Genomic DNA, 19,459 nt, shown 5'->3' on the forward strand with positions numbered 1-19,459 from the left:
GCCAAGATGGGAGGGTTATTAACTCAGTTTGGGCCAAAATAAAAACCTTATGTATTAATGAATATGTACTTTTAGAAAGGATTTTATATATCTCTGGTATAATACCATCATTACCCGGTGCTTTGTTTGATTTAAGCTTATTTATTTGTGTAATAACCTCTGTATATGAAATACTTTTGTCCAATAGTTTAATCTGTTGTTTATTTTTTATTCATGTTTGTGGTTATAAACTCCTTTATTTTATCTTTAGATTCCATGTTAATGTTATTATGGTTAATTTTGTGAAAGTGATTTCTAAATTCATCTAGTATTTCTGGTATACTAGAAGCATTCTTCTTTTTCCTTAGAGAAAAGATTTCTTTGATATGGTTTTGTTTATTCAACCTTTTGTTTTATTTTTAAGTCTATGTAAGTATTTGGGGCTTATTGAATAAGACAAAACTTGTATTTCTCTAAAGTTATTTTAACTTTATGAGTTAAAATTTCTTTGTATTTCTCATTTAGTTTGTTTATTTCTTCAATAACTTTCTTGTCCATAATATTTTCTTTATTATTATGTTTATAAGAGTCTAATTTACTTTGAATATCTAACAATTCCTTATCCCAAGATTTCCTTTTATTATTATACCATCTGATACTTTGTCCATATAGATATGATTTTAAGGCATCCCAAACATAGGCAATGGAGACTTCAGGAGTATTATTTATGTCTAAAAATGTTTTACTTCTGAAAGTATATATTCTTTATAGTCTTTTAGTTGAGTTAAGTATGCTGGTATCCTTTTGATCTGAACATTATGAGTATTTTTATCATGAATTCAAAAACAATTGAATTATGATCAGATATAGGACATGAAATGATTTTGGAATTAATTAAATCTGTTACCATCTGGTTAGAAATAAAGACCCTATCTATTTTGAATAAGTTTTGTATCTGTTAGAAAAAGGTGTATGGTAATGATTTTGAATCTATCTGATTATTAATATCATTCAAATGATAAGAATTAGCAAAATCATTTAAATGTTTTGCATTAGATGTAATTCTTCTTTTCCTATAGTGGTAGTATCACTTTCATGTAGTATACAATTAAAGTCACCAGCTAAAATAATATCTCCTATAGAGAATAATATGATCTTATCAAGATGATGTTTCACTGTATTAATACCAATTCCAGGTATCCAATATACATTAATTAAAGTGTAAATCTTCCCATTAATTTGTATTGTAACCATACAAAACATTCCTTTGTCATCCTGATAAGACTTAATGGTTTTAGGAATGGGCATACTTTTATTCCATAAAATAGCCACTCCTCTTTTTTCTGAGTGTGCTCTGAACTAACCAATACTGTATATTTGTTTGTGGCTAGTTTATCAATATCTTTTTCAAGAGATGGGTTTCTTGCAGGAAGACTAAGTTGGCCTTATGTAAATTAATGTATCTTATTAGGCTTGCCCTTTTACACGGATTATTCAATCCATTAATGTTTAAAGAAATTCCTTTTAAAGATGTCATTTGGCATTTTTAAAACTTAAGAATCTTATGATCAAAATAACAAATAACATAAGTAATGTTACATCTCCTCCTTTAGGTGTACCTTTAAATATAGCTGTATTTATTGAATCTCTTATGGGATTTTGTATAGGATTCAATTTTGTTTGTAGTGACAATGAGTGTACAAAATATATTGTGGATGTCAAAACTATATACATATAACAATGAACAAGTGAAGATAATGTAAGGATTAAACCTTGCATCTAGCCTGGAGTTAAAAACTCCAACTTAGAGTAGTATTTACCACTCAAGTTAACCCCTACCCTAAGCAGCAGTACCTCAGCTACCACCTTATCAATTTAATACTGGTTATATTTAACTTAAATTAACAGCTTTCAATTCAATTATCTAGCAAGACAAGACTACACATTTGATAAAACAGCATCATATAAACTAAAATAAACTTTTTTTTTAAAAACTATTCATACTACTATATACATCTATGTAATATAATACACTTGTATTCAAATAGCATTCAAATAATCTTGATATTAGGAACCAAGAGGAGAGAGAAATAAAAGACGGAAAGAGGAGAGAGAGTGAAAGAAAGAAAAAAAAAAAAAAACAGGAAGGCATATTTACATATTAATTTATTCAAAGTATGTAAAAATAAGTTCTAACATTCATTTAAATCAAAAACTTTGGCTAATATGGTTCAGACATCACATATATTAAGATGCATCTATTTTCTGTCATGTAAATGCAGTCAACAGCTTCCAAAAAACCTTGAATTGCTTGTATATGAGCATTTTACTCATACTCATTATTGTCAATAGAATAAAATATTATGTTTATAGAAATTGTTATAAATCATACTGCATAGTTATGCAAATTCTCAGAAACACTTGCATTATTGTAAAAAGCCATCTGTATTTTGTATGTCTATACTACTGCTTTAAAATATATCACATGACAATTTCTTCCAGAATAGAGTTATAAAGTTATTTATGCTTGTCAATCAGATGAATTAAATGAGTTATAGTAATGTATATGTTTGGAACATAAGTCTTTAACACAGATTAGTATGCTGCAGTCAAGTAGATTTTCAAAAACACTTGAATAAATGTTTCATTTTCTATGCCTTCTAAAATAAGACATTTACTTACTACAAGAAACTGCATCATTTAAAATCATTATAACTGACATATTTTATGAATTATAACATAGATATTTAAGTAATTATATAAAATAACTCACATTTAAATGTCAAAGAGTTCATTTTCCTTTTTTTGCATCAGTTATACTTCCTGGTAGAGTGTTCTTCCTGAATCTGTGATGTGTCAGCGTGATATCTGGGTCAAAGGTCAAATTGACTGCTTTCAGCTTCTCTGTGAGAATTCTGAGAGTTGAAGCTTTTAAAACAACTCAAGGACACTGTTCATGAGGTAGCCCACATCCCAGATTGTCTCCTTAACATTTTGAAACTTGTTAAAACTAGTGACAAACATTCATTTAGCAGTGTAAATGCATCTAAACATGACAAAACCTTCACATGTATTTTACAGTTTATTACAGCCTCTATGTAAGTGAAATTAAGCCCAAAGTTATTAATAAGTAATAAAACTCAATATTTTTGTCCCAACTCAATTTTTATGCAAATCTTATTATTTACTGTGTCTATATGATCAAAAGCATTTCTATATATTAATATGAAAAAAAATAAAGAGAAAGAACAAAGAAAAGAAAAGAGAGTAGAAAATAAGAGTGTAAAGCAGAAATAAAAAATGTAAGAGAAAGCTATAAGAAGTATATACAATGGAATATTACTTACTGTTTATATTAATAGAGTTAAAAATAAAACATATTATTTACTATTATTTAGTTCTAATTATTATTAGTTAAAGCATGACAGATTATTTACAAACAAGCATAAGCAGTATAATCAAGAAAGTATAATTAGGAATAGCATTTGAAGAACATATAAATTTTTACAAGGAATAAATATGTTATTATTCCACTTATCATATTTTCATTACTCTTCTCTCCTGCCCTCCCCACCCTTTACCCACTACATAATCTAAATAGAATGTCATTGTTTAAACAAAGAAAAGAAGAAAAGGAGAAAAAAGAAAAAAATGTATCAAATTACTGACCTTACTTCTTTTTTCAGAAAGAGAAACAAATTGAATAATAGCTTGTTATTAGTTCCTCAGATATTTTGACTGGTTATGAAACAAAACATTTCTTTGTACACAGAGAATAACTTTGATTAAATCTTTTCAGAATATTTGTGGCTTTCTGGAAATGCAGGAACTATATTTAAAAGATTAATAATGAAGTAAAATGATGAGAGAAAAAAAAAAAAAACATAGAACAAATCATTTGTTTTTAGTCTCTTCTTCTTCTCTGAAGTCTTAGTTTCAGTTGCCAGTCTCTTTAATGAAGGACTAACCCATTCCATTTCCTCTATTTTATCCAAAATCTTATTTTTTGATAAACAGTAAAGCAGAGTCTAAGTCATCAAAAATTTTAGGACCATCAGGAAGGAAGATTTTTAGCTTGGCAGGAAACAGAAGGTATGTTTTAAACTGTGCTTTTTAAGCTCCCTTATTAGTGGCAGAAAAACTTTTCTTTTAGCTATTACCAAGGAAGAATAGTCATTGTCCAGTTGTCTCATTAATCTTAGCAGGAGCTTTAGCCCAAGCAGATTTAAGAACCATCTCTTTATCAAAGATGATGGAAATCTAACTATAACTGATCTAGGATAGTTTTTGTTAGAGTTAGTATTAGCTATAGATCTATGTGCTCTTCGATACCAAAAGAGAATGCTTCTGGTAAGTCTAAAGTTTTAGGGAGCCATGTTGTTAAAAGAAGTAATATTGTTACCTTCAATATTTTCTGGCAGTCCAAAAATCCTAATGTTATTGCCTAGATCTATTTTCTAGGTCATCCAGCTTTGTTTGTAAATGTGTATTTTGTTTCAGCAGAAACTCAATGTTGATTTCCTCTTCTTGGATTCTATTTTCCATGTCATTCACAGCTTCTTCTATGCCTGTCATCTGGATCTTCTGTTGTTGCAGGTCTATATGTAACAAGACTATTTGTTTTGTAGTTTTTTCTATGAAGGTATCAATTTTAGTATCCATTTTATCCATCTTATCAGTAAGTTGCTGGATTATAGTTATCAGAGACTGAAGTTCTTTCTTGATGCTGGAGTCTTGAGAATTTGTCTTACTGGAACTCATTTCAGACTGATAAACTGACAGGAAAATTTCCAAATTGATTTCTGACAGGAATATTGTTAAAATTTCCTTTCTTTTTTAGATATAGTTCAAGAACTATATAAAACAAACATGTTTAGAAATAAAATTACTTCAAAAATTATTTTTTTAAGTAATTAATTCCTATCAGTGTGATGAAATTGGTGGAGCTGAAGAAATCTGCTGCTATCCTGTGTTCATCCTTGGCCACGCCCCCATTTGCATGAATTTTCTGAAGAGTATGAAGTCTGAAACTCAAATGTTTGTCATCATTTTCTAACTTCACTCTAATGATTTGCCACTAATTTGCCAGAAAAAACACAATTTTTTGTCAAACTGACCAAATGTAAAAGGCAAAAATATGGATAGTTGCGGAGAGGTATGTATAAGTCACCAAGTTTGCAATGTCTTTTTCACATTTAAGTGGATGTCAGCATTCAGATTTTCATCAATAGTAATCCCCTATAGCATAGTATAGAAGAACAGCTCAATTCTGGTATTATTTAAGGAAGTCATGGGAAGAGTGTTTTTTTTTTGTCCATGAGTTGTTTAGGGATGAAAAGGATTAGTTTAATTTTTTTAGGGTTTAGAAAAAGCTGCGAGTCTGATATCCATGTTTCCATAAATGTAAGAGATTCCTAAGGTTTCATTTCAAGTACTTCTATGTTGCTGTGACTGCAAATGAGGGTTGAGTCATTGGCATATTGCACTAAATAGTTTCATAGGTTCATAGGTAGGTACTAGGCTATCTGCCCGAGGGCATTTGTAAGCCTAGCCAGAGTGTGACAGCTTTCGATGAATTAACTGATCCTCTGTCAAGAAGAGCCAATGAAGTGATCCCAGGGGTGTATTTTCTGTTATCCATCCACTCGTCAAGATTTCTCTTGAAGAGTGTTAGCGAAGGGCTCTGCCTAATGTAGTTATGAATTTTGTTCCAAAGCACAGGGAGTCTCTGTGACAGGAATCTATCCCCCCAGCACGTTCTATTTATTGTTGTGATGAGGTTTAGCTCACTAGAGCAAGTGGCTCAGTGACATGGATTTCATTAGGTGGAGCATGTCCATCAGTTCTGAGCTGGACATGGCTTTGTAAGTCAGGCAGAGATCACCTCTGAGTAAGTGATATGCCATTGAGTACAGCCGGAGTTTTTCCAGTCGGGCTGCATCAGACATATGTTTGTGGCCAGTAATCCTCTTGGTGAGGTACTTTTGTGGTCTTTCCAGCTGTTGGAAGTGTCCTGTGAGGTACATCCCAAATGGGGCATTGTACTCTATGATGGGTCTGATGAGTGATGAGTAGAGGGGCATTATAACCTCTTTAATTCTTGATGCGAACCCTTTAGTAATTAGATGGGCTACATAGAAGGATTTCCTAACTGCTTTGGCAATATGATTGTCAAAGGAGAGATTACTATCTACCTGGGTCACAGATCTCTTATTACCTCTTCTGTATTAAGGGGGCTGCCACCTATGTGGTAATTCATGGGTGTTTTGTTTTTCCCAAACGGGGTGACTATGCATTTTTTGGCATTTAGCTTGAGACCGTGACTTTGACACCAAGTGTCCGTCTCAGTAAGGCCCTTTTGGGGAATGTCCGTGTCAGCCGGAGAGTCAATTATGGCTCCCAGTTTGCAGTCATCTGCAAAGTTGGTTAGCCATAGTCCTCCTGTGTTTGCCTGTACTTCTGAGAAGTATATGCTGAACAGTAGGGGTCCCAGGACTGAGCCTTGTGGGACACTACTTGTGACTCGTTTAGAGTCAAACCTGGAGCCCGCTATTCTTACCGTGTGAGTTCTGTCTGTAAGCCAGTTGGCAACCCATCTCATGATGTAGGGGTTTATGTTCAGGCTGGTGAGTTTTTCTATAATTCCCTAGTGGGGAATGGTGTCAAAAGCCTTGACGAGGTCAAGGTAGGCTGTGTGAACCACCTTCCCCTCATCTATGGCCTTGGTGACTGTCTCAAAGAAGTCAACCAGGTTTAATAGGCATGATCTGCCCTTAACAAAGCCGAACTGGGGCGGGTAAAGTGTTTGGAGGTTCCCAATGTCTTTGTTAATGAGTTCCATGATGATGCACTCCATTGCCTTGCAGACCAGGCTAGTCAGGCTTATGAGGCGATAGTTACCAGGGTGAGTTGTGGCTCCTCCTTTGTGGAGCGGAATAACTGTTGGTGTGCGCTATTCTATGGGCATGTAGCCTGTGGAGAGGCTGAGGTTGAACAGTGTGTTTAGGTGGAGAGTAAGTTCGTTCTGTAGTTCATGCAAGATGCAGCCTGGGACACCATCTGGCCCCATTGACGCTGTGCTTTTGGCTTTTGAAAGGGCTGTTTTCACCTGTGCGTCTGTGATTTCCAGGACACTACACTTTTCCGGTATTGTTGTGGGCCCTTTTGGGGCTGAGAGGGGGGTGAAGTTTGCACTGAATCTATCTGCCAGGATGTTGGCAATATCAGTAGGTTCAATATATTTTGTGCTATTTTGCACTAGCTCAGAGCATATCTGTGAGTTGCCACTTAGATTCTTGACATAGTTAAAGAAGGCTTTGTGGTTATCTTTCGAATCCTTGGCTATTTTTCTTTTGAAGTTAGCCTTGGATGATTTTATGAGGGACCTTAGTTTCTTACTGATACTGATCAGGGATGTCTTTCCTTCTTGGGATTTGCTTTTTTTCTGAACTAGTTTCCTCCTTCTATTGTATAGCCTGTTTATGGCAGGAGTCCACCAGACTGGTTTCCTTTTCTTAGGGGAGTGAGTCTTGGTTCTGCTAGGGATGGCACAATCCATGCATCCTTGTAGGTGCTCAGAGTGCATTTGTAAAGTTTTCTGCATCTTGGACACTGTTATCCTTTAGCGTGGGGGCTGTGAAACCTCTGTCTTAAGTAAAGTGAAGTTTGCTATAGAAAAGTTTTTCACTGTGGTTTCCTTAGTTGGGGGTGGTGGTGTGATGTGGACATCCAGAGTGATTAGTTTATGGTCTGATCTAACCAGTGACAGGTTGACCTCTGGTGCAGAACACCTGTCGCCTATGTTGGTGATGACCAGGTCCAATATGTTTTCACCTCTGGTAGGGGAGTTTACCAGCTGATTCAGGGCATTTGAGTTGATAAATTCCAGGAAGCGCTGGATCTGGGAGCTTGTACATGAGTAGTTTTCCCAGTTAATGGTAGGTTAATTGAAACCGTCCAATACCAGGGTGTTCGGTAAGACCTTCATGTTTTCCAGTGTCTCTGGAAAGGTGGAGTGGTGGTCCTGGGTCATGGAAGGTGATCTGTAGCAGGCCACAATTTTCATAGCAGATTTGCCCGATGTTAGTTGCACATGGATGATCTCAGAGGTATCATGCTGCACCACTAACCTGGAGGTGTAGGTATCCTTGATGAATATGGATACACCCCCTCCTTTTGTGTTTCGGTCCATGTTCTGTGGCTGAAATGTGTGGTATGAGTTGTAGCCTGGTAGTGCTAGCGTGCTCTGTGGAGCCTTGAACCAGGTTTCAGTTACTGTACAGATATCAACATTCTCCATACTGAGGAATGCTTCTAGCGCATGCACTTTGAGATTTAAACTCCTGGCATTGAGTAGCTTAACCCTCATTTTTTTATTTGTGCTGTTTATGGAGGTGGGTTTGACTTTTGAGCCTTGCCTAAAAAAGGCACTATGGGGGAAGCAAGAGCCTTGGCCAGTATTCGAAAGCCTAGGGGTGACAGGTGCAAGCCATCACTTGCAAAGCAACGAGGCTTGTCGAGCATGTCATCCCAGGCTGACAGGCACTGGATCCCCTTTGAATGATACCAGAAGCTTAGCCAATTGTTGAAATTGATCATTTTTTTCTTTATACCAAGGTATCATTTATGGTGAGGGCAGGATGCTACTCAGGGTCAGGGTCATACCCACCTGAGCTACATGATCGGAGAGCTCTTCCATGTCTCTTTTCATGTAGTCCAGGGAGGTACATCTCAGGTCATTCATACCAACATGAACAATGACAGAGTCATATTTGTACTTGTTCTGGAGTGACCTGAGTGCTTGTGTTATGTGGCGGATTCTGGCTCCAGACTGGCAGCTAACAGTAACCTTCTCCTTGTCCAGCCTAGTGAGTGGGACGTCAGTGTGCCTAACTATAGAGTCGCCTATTACTAGTGTGTTATGTATGTTATTTCGCCTTAAGGGTTGTGATTGTGCGGCACACAGATTTTGTATTTTGTGTGTTGTCTGGTTTGTGACGGGAGGTGCAGTTTTTTGGGGTGTCTGCTTTGGAGGTCTCTGATGCTTTAGCAGGTTTTTATTTAGAGCCTCCGAGTATGATTTAATGTATTTATGTGTATTTTTTGTCAGTGCTGGTTTAGTATGTCTATGTGAGGCTGGAGGTGTGGTGCAAGTGTTAACCTTCTCCTCATGACTGCCTGTTCCAGTCTTGGGTGGAGAGAGCTTAGCCTCCAGTTTAGCTATATAATTGCATCTCACATATGCTAATGTTTTGTGGTAGGAGGAGAGGGTTGTCTGTGTACATGAGGCAGTTGTAACATTGCCTCAGGATAAAGTGACATATCTGGCTTCCTGTATAGAGATTGTTTATGAAAATGCTGAAAAGAAGACGGCCATGGAGTGATAACTGGGGGACACCAACTGGGGCAGGAAGAAAGGAAGAATAAGTGTTTAGCCAGTTTACAGTTTTTGTTTTATGAAACAGGCATTTTTTTACCACATAACTGGTGATATTCCAAGTCCTGGGGAAAGTATTTTTGCACTAGTATTGTGTGGGAGACTGTGTCAAATGCTTTTGAAAGGTCAAAGAAAACTGTGAATACAAATTTGCCTTTGTTTGTGTTGTGGAATATCATATACCCTATAGAAGAAACTGAGAAGGGCAGTGGTGGGACTATGATATGGATAAAACCATTTTGTGTGAAGATAAAAGGTTATTATCAGTCATATATTTGAGAAGTGTGATTAGATGCATTTTCTAACACCGTAGGCAATTGGTGATAGTATGGCAACTGGTCTATATTTGGAGAGTCAAGTAGAATTAGTGCCTTTACGAAGTGGTAAAATCAAAGATTTGTTTTATAGGGTTGGTAAATAATTTTCTTTCATGGAACTGTTTATGATGATGGATACAGAATATGCTAGGGCAGTAGCTGACAGTTTGATATACTCTGCAGATATGTTATCTTGGACTAAAGGAGTAGATTTTAGTTTGAGGAGTAGCTTTTTGATCACAGAGCAGGGATCATAATAAAATGTGAAGGACATGTTGAGTTTTGTCTGAGCTGGGAGTGCAGAATATGCAGCAAGACTTGTGTTTTTAAGTAGAAACACAACTGAATGAAATGCGAGTTGAACTGGGAGGCCACAGTTGTAGTTTGTGATATAGCAGATGGGGTTGACTAAGTGGTGCAGCTGAGGTGCAAGAAGTGGTTAATTGACTTGGGGAGGTTTTGGCTATTTTGATTTGCATTCTGGAGATTTGGAAAATAGGTTTTCATGTCTTAGTTTATCTTATATTTTGTGCTGTTCTGAAATTCTTAAAGGTTTGTAGTATGAGGTCATTTTTTTAACTCAGGCCTTATAAGCTTTATCTCTCTGATTGAGCTGTTTTGCTTGCTTAGGGAGACGAGGAGCTGGATACATTTTGATTCTTTTGATTTGGATTGGGGCATGGGCATTTAGGGCATTAAGGAAGGTAGTACGGGACGGTGATACTACTTCATACAGTGAGATGGAGTGTAAAGATTATCAGTTGAGTATTTTTAGATTAGAATTAAAGATATTTTTATTAAAGAAGGAGAAATGTCATAACTGGTTATAGGTTCATAGGTAGATACTAGGCTATTTGCCCTAGGGCATTTATAAGCCTAGCCATAGTGTATTTGGCTTCTGCCTCCCTATTAGATTAGCCTACTGTGCCTCTGCAAAGTAGGTCACAGAAGGTACCCTTTTAAGGTTAGTTTACTGTGCCTCTGTCTAGCAGGGACACAGAAGAGATCCCAGGGGTGAATTTGCGATTTCCCATCCACGCATCAAGATTTCGCTTGAAGAGGGTCAGCGAGGGGCTATGTCTAACATGAATTGGGATTCTATTCCAGAGTGAGGGGAGCCTCTGGGAAATGAATCTGTCCCTCCAGCATGTCCTATTTATTTTTGTGCTGAGGTTTAGGTCCCTGGAGCGTGTAGCTCTAAGGGACTTGGATTTTCTGAGGTGGAGCATGTCCATTAATTCTGGGTTTGACATGGCTTTATATGTCAGGCATAGATCGCCTCTGAGTAGGCGATAATCAACTGAGTAGAGCTGGAGTTTCTTTAGTCGAGCTGCATAGGACATCTGTTTGTAGCCCATGATCCTCTTGGTGAGGTACTTTTGGGGTCTCTCCAGTTGCTGCAGGTGTTGGGTAAGGTACATCCCAAAAGAGGCATTGTATTCAATTATGGGCCTGATGAGTGACGAGTAGAAGGGTACAATGGCCTCTCTTGATCTAGATGTGAACCCTTTTGTGATAAGATGGGCTATATAGAAGGTCTTTCTAACCACTTTGGCAATGTGATTATCAAAGGAGAGATTACTATCTATGTTGGTCCCCAAATCTCTAATTACTTCTTCCGTACTTAATGGATTACCACCTAAATTTGTGGGCACCTTGTTTTTCCCAAAGGGGATGACTTTGCACTTTTTAGCATTTAGCTTGAGGCCGTGGCTCTGGCACCAAGCATCCATCTCTGTGAGACCCTTTTGGAGGATGCTTGTGTCAGCTGGAGATTCGATTATGGCCCCCAGTTTGCAGTCATCTGCGAACTTTGTCAGCCATAATCCCCCCGTGTTAGCCTGAACCTCAGAGAAGTATATACCGAACAAGAGAGGTCCCAGAACTGAGCCCTGTGGGATGCCACTTGTAACTGGTTTGGATTCGGACATAGCACCTGCGATTCTGACCATGTGGGTTCTATCTCTGAGCCAGTTTGCAACCCATCTTGTGATATAGGGGTTGATATTTAAGCTGGTAAGCTTATTTATGATGCCCAAGTGGGGTATTGTGTCAAAGGCTTTTGTGAGGTCCAGGTAGGCTGTGTGGACTACCTTGCCCTCATCTATGGCTTTGGTAACTGTTTCAAAGAAATCAACTAGGTTTAAGAGGCAAGATCTGCCTTTAACAAAGCTGAATTGGGTAGGGTCCAGTGTCTGGTGGCTCCCAATGTCTTTGTTTATGAGTTCCATGATAATACGCTCCATAGCTTTACAGACCAAACTAGTCAAGCTTATGGGGTGATAGTTTCCAGGGTCCGTTGTGGCACCACCTTTGTGGAGTGGGATCACTGTAGCTGTACGCCATTCTTTGGGTACATATCCCGTAGTAAGGCTAAGTTTGAACAGTGACTTAATGTGAGGGTTCAGTTCTTCTTGGAGCTCATGTAAGACACAGCCTGGGACACCGTCCGGTCCCATAGATGCTGTGTGTTTTGCTTTGGAGAGGGCAGCTTTCACCTGTGCATCTGATGTCAGGGAGGTTACATTCAGTTGAGATAGGCATTTGCTCCTTTAAGGGGAAGGGGGGGAGTTTGCGCTGAATCTGTCTGCCAGGATGTTGGCTATGTCTGTAGGTTCGGTATATTTTGTACCGTTATGCAACAATTCAGAGCATATCTGGGAGTTTCCACCCATGTTCCTGACATAACTAAAGAAGGCCTTGTGATTATCTTTAGTGTCTAGGGCAATTTTTCTTTCGAAACTGGCCTTTGATGATTTTATGAGGGATTGAAGTTTCTTGCTAATACTGATCAGATATGCCTACCCTTTTTAGGATTTTGCTCTGTCATGTAGTAGCTTCCTCCTTCTGTTGTATAGCTTATTTATGGCCGGGGTCCACCAGATGGGTCTCCTGTTTTTGGAGGAGTGAGTCTTGGTTTTATTTGGGATAGCATGATCCATGCATTCCTGCAGGTGCTCATAGAATGCATTTGTAAAGGATTCTGCGGATTGGGCTGTATTATCCTCTGGCCCAGGGGCTTTGAAGGATTCCACCTCAGTCTTGAGAAGTGCAAAGTTGGCTTTTGAGAAATTCTTTACAGTGATTTCCTTGGCTGGGGGTGGGGACGGAAATGGATGTCCAGGAAAATTTGTTTATGGTCTGATCTTACCAATGAGGGGTTTACCTCCGGTGTAGAACATAGTCTCCATGTTGGTGATGACCAGGTCCAATATGTTGTTCCCTCTTGTGGGAGTGGTGACCAGTTGTTCCATTGCATTAGAGTTCATAAATTCAAGGAACCGTTGGGCGAGGGTGTTTGGGCTTGAGTAGTTTTCCCAGTCAATGTTTGGGTAGTTGATGTCACCCAATAACATAGTGTTTGGAGAGACCTTCATATTCTCCAGTGTTCTCAGGAATGCCAAGTGGGGTTCCTGTAATAGGGCGGGTGTTCTGTAGTAGGTTACAAACTGAAAGGCAGTTTTGCCCGCTGTTAGTTGCACATGGGTGGTTTCCGATGCTTCATGCAGTGCCACTAACCTGGAGGTGTAGGTATCTTTGATGAATATAGATACTCCCCTTCCTTTTGTGCTTCGGTCCGAGTTTTGGGGCCAAAACGCATGGTATGAGTTATTACCTGGTAGTGCTGTGGTGCTCTCAGGAGCCTTGAACTAGGTTTCTGTTACTGCACAGACATTGATTTTCTCCATACTGAGGAGAGCCTCGAGTGCGTGCATCTTGAGGTTTAGACTTCTGGCATTGAGTAACATTACCTTTAGTTTTTTTATCCTTGGGTTGTCTATGGAGGTGGGTTTGTCCTTTAAGCCTTGCCTAAAAAAGGCACTATGGGGGTGGCAAGAGCTTTGGCCAGTATATGAAAGCCTAAGGGTGACAGGTGCAAGACATCCCTAGCGAAGCAACGTGGCTTGTTGAGCATGTCATCCCAGGCTGACAGACACTTTAGCCAATTGTTGAAACTGATCATTTTGTCTTTATACTGTGGCATCATTCTTGGTGAGGGCAAGATGCTACTCAAGGTCAGGGTAATACCAGCCTGGGCTACATGGTCAGAGAGCTCCTCTATGTCTCTTTTCATATAGTCCAGGGAGGCACGTCTCAGGTCATTCACACCAGCATGGGCAATGACGGAGTCATACTTGTACTTGCTTTGGAGTGACCTGAGTGCTTGCGTTATGTGGTGGATCCTGGCACCCGACAGGCAGCTTACAGTGATCTTCTCCTTGTTCAATCTGGTGAGCAAGACATCAGTGTGCCAGACAATAGAGTCCCCTGTAACAAGTGCATTTGGCGTGTTGTTTGGCCTTAAGGGCTGTGACTGTGAGGCACACTGATTTTGTGAGATATGTGATTCATGGGTATTGTTGAGGGGTGGCTGTTGCTTGTATATCTGCTTAGGAGGTCTTTGCTGTTTAGGCAGATTTTTATTTAGAGCCTCCGGGTATGTTTTTGTGTGTTTATGTGTTGGGTATGCAGATGCAATAGGTCTATGTGAGACTGGATTTGTAGTGTGGGTGGTTACCTTTTCCTCCTGACTGACTGTGCCAGTCTTGGGTTGAGAGAGCTCTGCCTCCAGTTTGGCTGTGTAACTGCATCTCTCACATGTATTAGAGTTTGCTGGAAGGAGGAGAGGGTTGTCTGTGTACATAAGGCAATTGTAACATTGCCTCAAAATTCCCAGATTCACCAGCTGGACTGGAGAGTAACCTTGAAACTGACCCTTGGACATACCAGATTAGTATAGGGAACTGTTTTTACTGATCAGATTAGGGAAGGAACTGATTTTTCACTTGATCAGGAAGGACCAATCGGGAGCCTAATACTTATGAGAAGTCAAGGAGGGTGTAGTGCTTTAGTTAGTTAGTGTTTCCTTATAAGAGCTGAGCAAGTGCAGGGCTTTAGAAAGAGAATAGAGTGATTACTTTGAGAGTTTGAACAGTTCTAAGGGAAAAAGTGAATAGCAGACTTTGTGGAGCCTGGAATAGTTTAAACCTGTTTAGGCGGCGCTGCCGACGTTGCTTAGTGAGCAAAACCACGCAAAAAGAGAGTTGTAGGGTTTTAAGAGAGAGAGATCAAGGAGTTTAGAATTGACCCAAAATGGCCAATAAAACTACAGCTTCTAGGTAGTAACCGCACCTCCAGGGACAGGCAGGCTGTTCAGTGTTAACCACTCCCACTGGTGAACACAGAGACTTCCCTTTAGCCCAAGTAAGCACTGGTCTAGAAACTTCCAAACAGTTCAGAACAGCAAATCTGTAACTGAACTTTCTTAACTTTCAGAAAGTGGGAAAAAAGCAAGTTTTTTTTCTTTTTGTTGTAGTTTAAAGGTAGCAGAAGCAGCAAAATAATTACAACAGTGCAATAAATGACCCCACACTTGAGTGCTAGGCCAAAATCAGGTAAAATGCAGTTTTTATAGAAAAAACGATTTTAAATTAAGTGCAACACAGGAAATGCAGTAAAACAGGCTCTAGATGTGTTCCAAGTACTGTTACTGTTACAGATATAAACTTTAGCAAGCCGGAAAATGCCAAAAAGTAGGCGGCAAAGCAGTAAAACTTAACAAAAAATCAGAAGAAAATACTTAAAATCACAAAAGTGGCTCCTTTTCTTCTCTCAGCGTTTTCTCCCCTTGGTAGGTGCTTCAGCAACAACTAGCAAGCCTGAAAAGACACCAAAACCACCAGACAGCCGGGTTTTAAGAGAGACAGATCAAGGAGCTTAGAATTTACCCAAAATGGCCAATAAAACTACAGCTTCTAGGTAGTAACCACTCCTCCAGGGACAGGCAGGCTGTTCAGTGTGAACTACTCCCACTGGTGAACACAGAAACTTCCCTTTAACCCAAGTAAGCACTGGCCTTCTAGAAACTTCCAAACAGTTCAGAACAGCAAATCTGTAACTGAACTTTCTTAACTTTCAGAAAGTGGGAAAAAAGCAAGATTTTTTTGTTTTTTTTTTCTTTTTGTTGTAGTTTAAAGGTAGAAGAGATACACAAGCAGCAAAATAATCACAACAGTGCAATAAATGACCCCACACTTGAGTGCTAGGCCAAAATCAGGTAAAATGCAGTTTTTAGAGAAAAAACGATTTAAAATTAAGTGCAACACAGGAAATGCAGTAAAGAGGCTCTAGATGTGTTCCAAGTACTGTTACTATTACAAATATAAACTTTAGCAAGCCGGAAAATGCCAAAAACTAGGCGGCAAAGCAGTAAAACTTAAAAAAAAATCTGAAGAAAATACTTAAAATCACAAAAGTGACTCCTTTTCTTCTCTCAGCGTTTTCTCCCCTTGGTAGGTGCTTCAGCAACAACTAGCAACCTGAAAAGACGCCAAAACCACAAGGCAGCTGGGTTTTAAGAGAGACAAATGTACAGATTTCTTGCATTGGCTGGGAATCAAACCCAGGTCAACTGCTTGGAAGGCAGCTATGCTCACCACTATACCACCAATGCTGTTTGCTTATATTAACTCAACTGTGATTATAAAGGTGGGAGTATGGTCACTCAAGAGAGTTGGGGTGGAGATCACTTTATTTGTGGTATTTGTGAGGATTCAATCAATAGCAGATTTTTTTGTATCTTTATTAAATCTGGTAGGAATAGAGCTAAGTTGGGTGAGGCCAAATACATTTATGGCATTGCTAGGGGTATCACACACAAATGGCCAGCACTCAGGTGTTTAAAGGCAAAAAAGACTCAAAATTAAGCCATATAATAAGCAATTAAAAGTTTAATCCTCCATACCGGTTTCGGCATAACTGCCTTCATCAGTGGAATGCCATAAAACAATATCATCCCTCCATAAATAGACCCATCCACCAATGGAAAAACAGCTCCCCCCCACAAATCAACGGCATCACTTGCTTCAATCAAGTGAAAAACATGCAGATAAGGCAAAAATTACAAAATAACATACAAAGAAGGCAATATAATACTACAGATGATCATTTAGTCCAGGTGGGAAAAGTGCCCCCAGCTTGATAATCCAATATTTTTCTTATTTAAAATACTGTGCCATCCCTGCATGTTGTTTCTGTTACCAGCAATTCTGTAAATTAAGAAATGAAAATCCGCACTAGTATGTGTCATGCAGTGTCTACAGAGAGCATTGGTTTCATGTTTATTACGTATGTCACTGCAATGTTCTGACATACGTATTCTCAATGGACGAGATGTTTGGCCAACATAAAAAGTCGAACATTTACAAGTGGCCAGATAAACAATCCAATCAGTTCCATAATTCCCAAAGAATTTTAGATCATGCACCTTACTGGTGTTTTTGCTGGAAAATTGTTTACGTTTGCTCACATATCGACACGAAGAACAATGTCCACAAGGGAAGGTACCAAAAAGAGTATCCCCCGACAAAGTAAGTTGATATATAGCACTCCCACTACTGGTATGCTTGAAATGGGAAAAGTGGGAACCCAGTGTTTTGCCTGTCCTAAATGAAAATTGACACCTCATCCCCAATACCTGTCATAAACTGTCATTAGCCATGAGGATGTTCCAATGTTTGTGAATAGTTTCCTTAATAACATTGGTGTTCCTCCCGAATGTTGTGACGAACCTGATGGTATCACTAGCGGTCCCCCGAGCTTTAGCCTTATATTCTAATAATGACATCCTATCAAGAGGATTGGTCCAATTGCTGGCAGAAATGATGTCAATGTCCCTGTATCCCCTAGTTCAAAATGCAGAGATCCTGTTGGGAAGAGTCATATTCATCCTGAGTAGAACTAATTCTCTTCATACATAGAAATTGAGATCTTGGGATGTTGCGGATGGTATGGCTGGGGTGCAAGCTAGTAGCATGAAGCAAGTTGTTATATTGGGGGTATTTCTGAAATACCTTTGTACTAAGAGTATTGTCCAAATTTCTCTGGATTGTAGCATCCAAGAAGTTGATTTGATTACAATCAGAGTTGAGTGAACTCTATGCTCCATTTGTTATCATTAAAGTATTCGACAAATTCAAGAAGAAATCCCATATCAGCCTGCCATATCATCCAACAATCATCCAGATATCTCCGCCAGATGTCAATTTCATCAATATATAAATTATGAGAGGGGTCATATATTAGTTGCTCTTCCAAAAAGGCCATGAACAAATTCGCATAGATTGGTGCAAACGATGCACCCATCGCGGTGCCCTGAATCTGCCAAAAACATTCCCCCTGAATATAAAATACATTTTTATTGAGCAAGTGCTCAGCCATACATAGAAGTAGAGTATCAAATCCAGCTGGATATAAGTTGGCACGGTCCAGCCAAAACTGTAAGGCTTGAAGACCGGCCCAATGGAGGATGTTGGTATACAGAGCCTTGACATCAAGGGTGCAAAGAAGCTACCCAGGTTCTAGTTGTGTATCAGATAATATTTTCAGAAACTCTGTGGTGTCCTGTATGCATGCCCTAATCAAATCCAACAACAGTTTCAGATATTGAGTCCAAAAGGCTGAGAGAGGTTCAGTCAATGAACCTATCTCCGAAACAATAGGTTGACTTGGTGGCTTTGTCAATGATTTATGAATTTTAGTCAAAAGATACATAATCTTCTTCTGGGGATCCCTAACAGTTAAATGAGATATAACTCTCTCTGAGATGATGCCCTCATAAACAGCCTCACTTAAAAATGAATCAATGTCTTTCTTAAAGTTAGGTGTAGGATCAATAGCCATATAATGGCATGGGTTGGACAACTGTCCCTTACCTTCTCTAAGATAATAATCTGTATCCAATATGACTACTGTCCTCCCTTGTCCGCAGGTACAATAACAATCTTCCGGTTATCATTTAACTCCTGTAATGCTTTACTTTCCCCACTTGTTAAGTTGTGACCCAATACTAAAAAAATCATCAGTGTTGAAATGTATATCCCTATGGACAGCCTGTAAAAATATGGACACATGTTTGTTCATGGGTGGCTGGAAATCAGACTTAAGAAATCTAAACTCAGTAGACCTTTGAGAATTATCGCTGGAATCAAAAAATAATTTGAGATTAAGTCTACGGCAAAAGTCATATAAGTCAGATACCATACAGGTTTCATCCACAAAAAAGCCGGGCACAAAATTCAAACCCTTATTAAGGAGCTGCTTCTGTTCATATGTTAAAATCACATTGGATATATTTAAAACATTACAGTTATTGTCTTTTAGTGTGACATCAGGGTCTGTAGTAATCCCTCCACCGTAACTATTCCTGTTCCTGCTTCTGTGTTTCCTCTCACCCAGCCTCCTGCTGTATCTAAAGGGTGGTCCACATTACGTTGCTTTTTGGGGGTGGGTGATTCCCAGGTGCTGGCACTATCAATATCAGTGACTGAGGACTCCGCAGCCGATGTACTACTATAGCAGGTATATGTCTTTCTTAAAATGGACCTAGGTCTCTTCCTACTATTGGCCCCAACTGGCCTAATGGTCTCAACAAATTTAACATTTTTAGAAACCTCAAATGGTTTACCCGTATGGTAGTCCATTACATCCCTGCTGAACTTGCGTATTTTTTTTTGTCCCGTGTTTGCTTCTCAAAGGTAAGTAGCTCCTTTGATAGCTTGTTGAGACAAGCAACATACTGAGGTTGACCCTCATATCTTTTTGTTTCACCACAAAGCTTCTTCACTTCTACAATATTCGTATCAATCATCCGCTCATAATACGAGCTAAGGATATGAACAAAGGACATGGAAGCCTGATGAAGTGCCAGGTTCCAGTCCTTAAGGAG

The 19,459-nt window shown here is 38.9% G+C and overlaps 1 protein-coding gene and 1 non-coding gene across 2 annotated transcripts in view; one reads left to right on the forward strand and one right to left on the reverse strand.

The window, feature by feature from the left end:
• The window catches only part of LOC122808441 (scavenger receptor cysteine-rich type 1 protein M130-like), a gene marked incomplete in the record, with an annotated part of 758,816 nt that overhangs the window by 523,971 nt on the left and 215,386 nt on the right, over positions 1-19,459 (forward strand).
• Positions 16,115-16,186, reverse strand: TRNAG-UCC. The gene has a single exon. It is a non-coding gene; the product is annotated as a tRNA-Gly (tRNA).

Source organism: Protopterus annectens, chromosome 8.part0 (assembly GCF_019279795.1).
Source record: "Protopterus annectens isolate FY-2018-M chromosome 8.part0, PAN1.0, whole genome shotgun sequence".
NCBI lineage: Eukaryota > Metazoa > Chordata > Ceratodontiformes > Protopteridae > Protopterus > Protopterus annectens.